Raw genomic sequence first — 6,238 nt, forward strand, 5'->3', positions numbered from 1 at the left:
TACACGCATACTCTGTCTCAACTGAAGTATACTCTGAGAAAATACCTCTTCCATCAAATTCAGCATTTGATCTTCAGCACACTGGCATATTGCTGGGACTCAGTATTTATTGAATAAGTACGGGTGCCCCCTTAAAGGTTAAGAGGTCGACTCTGGGATTGAATTCATTACTCAAAACCTGAGTCTTGTTGTAATGCAAAACACTGCTTAATTGTGATATTCTAGTTAATAGAAAAATAATGAGGCAGATCCTAATGGTTTAAATGGACATTCATACAACCAAGATCACCCACAAAATTTTCTTAACCAGAAAAAAAACAAATTAAATGGATTGCTCTTTCTTCGATTTTTTATTTACAGTTTGTGTTCAATGCAAATCAATTCCATAACATGAGACGTTACTATGAATCAAAGCATAAATACACAAACACAATATACAATTCAAAACAGATGTATAGCATTCAGATATGAAGCAAAAGGGCATGTTCATTCACACACACAGTAGCTTGAGATCTGTTGGATCTGCTTGTTCCCAAGTAGGTTTCTAAAGATGGAAGAAATTGCTGCCTATCAGTTGTGGCCGTATTAGACAATGGAACATCTAAGCATCCGTGTGCGACCATGCGAACAAAACACTTAACAGGGCATCTATTTTTAAAAAGGTTTCTGTGCATTGAAGCAGTTGTAAAAGATTTACTTTCCAGAATCAAGCCGATTTTAAGCTTAGGGCCAAGTTCTAACTATCTAAAAACATTAACTGATACAGAAAGTGTTCCAAAGGTGGCTATTCTGAAATTCGTAAAGTTAAAAACAGTATTTACAGAAAAAGTATAAAATTTTTTGAGAATTTAATGCAGGATAGGTTCCAGTCTTCACTTCCCAAATACTGGATTTACATTATTTTTGGCTCCTTGACATCTGCCTTTTAAATTTCAAGACCTGTCAAAATTTTACTTTCAAAACAGAGTTATTAAATTGTAAAAAATATTCAACATTCGCAGAAACAAAAAAGCAGCATTTTGAAATTGGTTGAGGTCAATGCACTTCTCTTTGGAATCAGTTTAGCTAACTGAATCTGGTGATGTTGTTGGGTGGGAATGTGATGGGAAATACCTATCACTGGATTTTATAAGCGTTGAAGCAAGATTTATTCATTATGCTTGCATTGGGGGATAGATTCCAATAACTCATTGCACTGGCACATGTCAATTACTACACAGAAAGTCAAATACAGTGTCAAATCCAAAGCCTCAGAAATAAGAGTTCGGTTCCCAAGAGAATAGTGATCGCTTAACAATGTAAAATTTTATCTAGAGTTTATCAGCATTAAATTAGTATTGGTGAAACAATACATAGAGAATTTACAGTAACACCTGGAGATTCCTTCTAATGTACATATAAATAGAATCATGGAAGCTTTTATATTACCTAATCATTTCATGGCCCTACATATTTAATGTACCAAAAGAAAACAGAATTTCCATTCCACACCCCATTGTTTCTCTCTAGATAAGAAAATCTATTTGTTTTTCAAGGTAAAGGTTCTCATGTCATATTTAAGGAAATCATCTCTTCATTTTAGATGTCGTCTCTTCAACTTCTTCATGAAACTTCAGCAGACTGAATATTGGCATTCATCATCTAGTCAAATCCTTTACACGTTCTCCAAACCAGTCGAATTGGGGATTCAACATTTTCTGCATCAGTAAGGTGTAGAACCAGCAGATTGGATGAAGACCTGTTTTTTCCTTGCCACATTGGACTTTAGATGCCATTTGGTTTGGGTTCAGAAGATGGGGAAGCAAAGATGTTTCTTGGCTTGAGTCTCTTAACAATAGAGATGTAAAAGGGAGAGTGAGACCACGAAGAGGCTGGCCGTAGACTGCAGGGCACTGCCATCTTTTGGGCTGGTGGCATTAGTTGGATTTGGGGTAGCCGAGGTAATCTGGGAGGAGTTACTTGAAAGTGTTGTGACATTTGTTTCATTTGAATAAATCTAAAATATATAAAAAGTTACAGTGATAAATTTCCACTTATGTCATATCTACCGCAATACAAACTACAACATACAATGCGAATTCTTGCTTAGTCCAACATCAATGTCATTCTCTTTAGTTTCCCACAACCTAGAGGTGCCTAAACAAGAATGCCAAGAAGCAACAATCAAAATTCTTCAATAACTACACAACTCCTAAGAGTATGGCTGTATTTTTAATTCTTCATAAAGGAATAAAGGACCAAGTTCACCAGATACAATTTCTGTCATTATATTGATTTACTGGCATTTCAATAAGGTTGCCTCTATTTTCCCAGAAAGGGGAAGATTTTACTTACACAAATAATTTTGATTTTAAAACCTTGTAATTGAGATTTATGGTACTAGGATTGAGTTTCCTTTCTATCATGGATTTGCTAGATAACTCTTAATATAACATATCCATTTAAGATAGCCTTCCTTTTTAACTACAGGGGACATAGGGTATCTTATCTCCCCCTTGAAGTCCTGAAATTATAACTTTCCTCAAAACTGGTGACAAAAAATTTTCAATTGAAAAAAGAAAACACAACCAACAGCCCTTGCCTGTCATTCTGACTTCACAGAAAAAACCATTAAGGTTTGGTCTAAGTTTTCACCAGGTGGAGACTCGCTGGCCGGTGCCTAAGCCTGGCTGTGTAGTTATGAACCAAGCTTCCCCCAGTGTCCCAGTGTAAGCGGCATCATTCACCACACTGATTTTTTCAAGCCATGAAATGCACAGTCCAGCGAGGCACGTGATAATCTCTCCATTGTCACGGAACAAAGGCAGATCAGAGTTTTCAGCTCTCACTGTCTCAGAGGGTTTACAAGCGCTTCTGATTACAAACCAGAGGGAGGACTTGGCATCAAGCAAGAGTCTGGGCCACACGTACATTTGGCTGCCTATTAATCCAAAGATTAAAAACCTTCCTACATCAGCACATGTTTCTTTTGTTGTAAAACTCATAAAGTCATGAAACAAAGGTTAATTTTTTAAATGTACAAGTCCTGTCCAAAATACACTGTCAATAACAACAACAACAAAAAACCTTGATCATGTCAAATATATATACTTGGCAGCTATTGTGTGCAATATTCAACTTGCCCTGTAAGGAAATAAACAGCAATCCACTAAAAGGAAAGCATCAATAATAAGGGAAATTATTTAAAACGCAGGGCTCAGGGGATCTGACTTGGGATCCCTGAGGTTAACCCGTTCTTCACTTACACAAAAAGCTTTAGAACAGCAGGTGACATTTAAAAAAAAAAAAAGCCTAGTGCATCATTCAGAGAATCTAAGGGTCCTCTACAACAATAAAAAAACTGCTTATATGTTAAATTGATATTAAACTATGTCTACCCTGCTAATATAGATTTATTTGCTTAACTAAAGCCTCCCTCTTAATATTTTTTGGGGAAAAATCTAGGTGGCGGGGGCGAGTTTGTTTCTTGAGGCCGATCCCCTCCCCCACAGAGGAATTCTGAAAGGCTCCGGAGCGCAGCGGGCCGGCAGCAAGACAATAGGGTACAGTTACCCTTCCCCGCAGAGCGCAAGCCCAAGAGCGCTCCACACGCAGGCTGCGCTCCCAGGTGAGCCCGGCCACTGGTGTCCAGGACCAAGGACCCGTTGCGCCCAACTTTTCGGGGAAGAAGCCCAGGACAGTCCTCGGAAAACCCCGATCGGAGGCTGCGGAGGGCCACTCCTCCCCGCACGCCCACCCTCCAAGCCCCGGCTGCCCGGGAGAAATATCCCCCGCCCCCACTCGAATCTTCCAAGCTCTGTCCAGGGCCTCCCACGCGGCCGCTGCATACCCACCCGCGCCGGCCAGGTCTTGGAGCGCGTGGGGCGAGCGCCTCGGGCGAGGTCGCCTCCCAGGTTAAGGATCTGGCGGCGGTGGAGGGGATGGGAAGGAGGCCAGACGACCACTCCAAACAGAAAAGTCCCACCCGCCGCCTGCCCAGAGCGAGCCAATGTGAGATAACATGGGGCTTCGAGGTGACAAGGGATGAAAGTGTAAGGCCGCACTCGGGAGTGCGCAGCATCAGGAGGGTGTTGCCGACCAAGCACCCGCCGGGAGCCGCCCAGGTCCGTGGCGGGGAGTTAAGACCGGATAGTCGGGTCTTCCTCGAGAACTCCCACTAGCTCCGAGGTGGAGGATGGGGCGAGTGGCGTTCCCCGAAGGGGAGCGTCCCCTGTAACGTGGTACGCTGGGGCGCGAAGACACTCCTTGCCGAAAGCACAGGGGACAGAGGACCCAGGATGACTTTCTCTAAGAACCCGAGATCTCTGGACGACGGGAGGAGTTGGGGTACACATTCCCTTTGCTAATACCCCGGCCCTCTGGGTGAAAGCGCGTGGTGGGCGCCAGGCTGCCCAGAAGAGGGCAGCGTGGAAGCAGGAGTGGAGCGGTGTCCTCCCAGCCCGCGCCGGGCGCTGCATTGTTCCTAGGGCCGCGGGAGGGGCGGGGACAGCCTGCGAGGAATCCAGGAGTGGGGTCCTCATTGCGCCGCCCCACCCCCGGGCCAGACTGTGCCCGATTCTATCATTCCGTCCCAGTTCGCGACCGGAGATGGAGACAAGGGGCCCGTTCCCTGAGGGGGGGCGGCTCCACCACCCGCCTTCTCCTGGGGCGCGGTCCCCGGAGCTCCGCGGGATGCCCGGGCCTCACCTGCGTGGGTAAGAGCAGCGCCAGAAGCAGCAGCCCCAGCCCGAGCCTGGCCACCATCGCTCTGCCCATGTCCGCTCCGTCGGCGCGCTGAGCGTCTAGCTGGGTGCTGGGTGCGTGGAGAACCGCTGGCGAGGGGCGGGCGCAGGCAAGGTGGGAAACGCGGCCGGCCGGCGGGACCTTATATACCAGAACGATCACAGCCGTGACGTGGCGCCGCCCGCCCACCCGCGCTTCCCTCCTACGCCGCAGCCACCCGCGCCCTCCCGCCGCCGCCTCGCCTTCCCCGCCCCCAGCCGCACTCCCAGCGTCCCTCTCCCCCGCCGACCCGGAGACCCCCGGGTGGCCCCGGCCGCTGCAGGTGGGCCGGGGCTGCGGGCGCCGCCGGTGGCCGGCGCGGGGTTTGTGCTTCCCGGAGCGGGCTGCGTGCCCAGGCGCCCGGCGACTCCACACAGGACCCGGGGCGAAGACGCGAGCCGTGCAAGGCACTCTCGGGGCTGGGCCCAAGTTTCCTTTGTTTCCTGGACCTGCCATCTTAACCCCCCAAAAGAAAAAGCCCGAGCTTTTTGTGTGGCGGCGCACACGCCAGACCCGCCTCCGAGCGCCGCGCGGGGCGCCGGGGGCTGCGCCGGAGGTGACCCCCTCGTCTCGGGATGTGTTATCTCAAATCCCCACCCTAGAGGAAAGGAGTTTGCGGGGACCTCGGGCCTGGTGTTTTCCCCTTGGCAGGAACCTGGCGTCGCCGCGCGCGGCCCTTCCCGGGCCGGTCGGCGGGGCCAGCAGGCAGTCCTCGGTGCCCGAGCGGTCTGTGTCCTCGGCCCTGCGCCGGTCGCTCCCGGCCACTTGCTTTGTTTTGTTTTTTGTTTTTTGTTTTGCTTTTCAGCTCCTCACATTCACCAGGCTGTGGGAGCCCACGGGGCCATCGGGTCGGCATCCTCTGGAGTTTGGGAGCCACCCGCTGGGCGCGGATGCGCTGGTGGACCCTGCGGAGCTACTGGGTTTCGGTCCCCGCGCTCCTCACCCCCCCCCCCCGACGCCACGGCTAGGGGCCCGGGTGGGGTGACCTCCTCCCCCGGTCCTAAAGGCCCCGCCGGCCCGCCTGCCCCTGCCAGGCTTTTGCTCCGGGCCCTACCCGGGGAGCGGCGGGAAACTCCCTGGGTGTCCCACTAGAAATCGCTGCCCATTTCGAGTTCCTGGGGACGCGCTTCCGTCTCTGTTGCTCCGTACTTGCTCGGCATTCGTTCAAAGAACAAAAGCTTTGGGGTGAGGCATTTACTTTTCCGTCGGTGCCTATGGGCGATTTAATGAACTGACACAAATACATTAATCATCATTCTGCAAATTTTGGTGGAGTGTTATTTTCCAATGTTCTATTAGGAAAATTTTCAAGCATATGGCAAAAGTTGAAATACTTTTACGGTGGAATATTTTTATTTTTATTTGCAGGGACTTAATCCTCTAAGGTTTGCCAAGATGTTTTTCGGTTTTAAAGCAAATAATAAAGAGACCAGATCCAATACGGCTGTGAATCTGTTTAAATCTCACTTTTCCACAA

The 6,238-nt window shown here is 48.9% G+C and overlaps 1 non-coding gene across 1 annotated transcript; it reads right to left on the bottom strand.

Annotated features, from left to right (window-relative positions):
• Positions 1-327: 327 nt before the first annotated feature.
• Positions 328-4,975, bottom strand: LOC131280483 (uncharacterized). Its single transcript, XR_011650107.1, has 2 exons — positions 4,687-4,975; positions 328-1,996 (listed from the first exon to the last, which is right to left on the bottom strand). It is a non-coding gene; the product is annotated as an uncharacterized protein (transcript).
• Between the last annotated feature and the right edge of the window lie 1,263 nt (positions 4,976-6,238).

Source organism: Dasypus novemcinctus, chromosome 11, assembly GCF_030445035.2.
Source record: "Dasypus novemcinctus isolate mDasNov1 chromosome 11, mDasNov1.1.hap2, whole genome shotgun sequence".
NCBI lineage: Eukaryota > Metazoa > Chordata > Mammalia > Cingulata > Dasypodidae > Dasypus > Dasypus novemcinctus.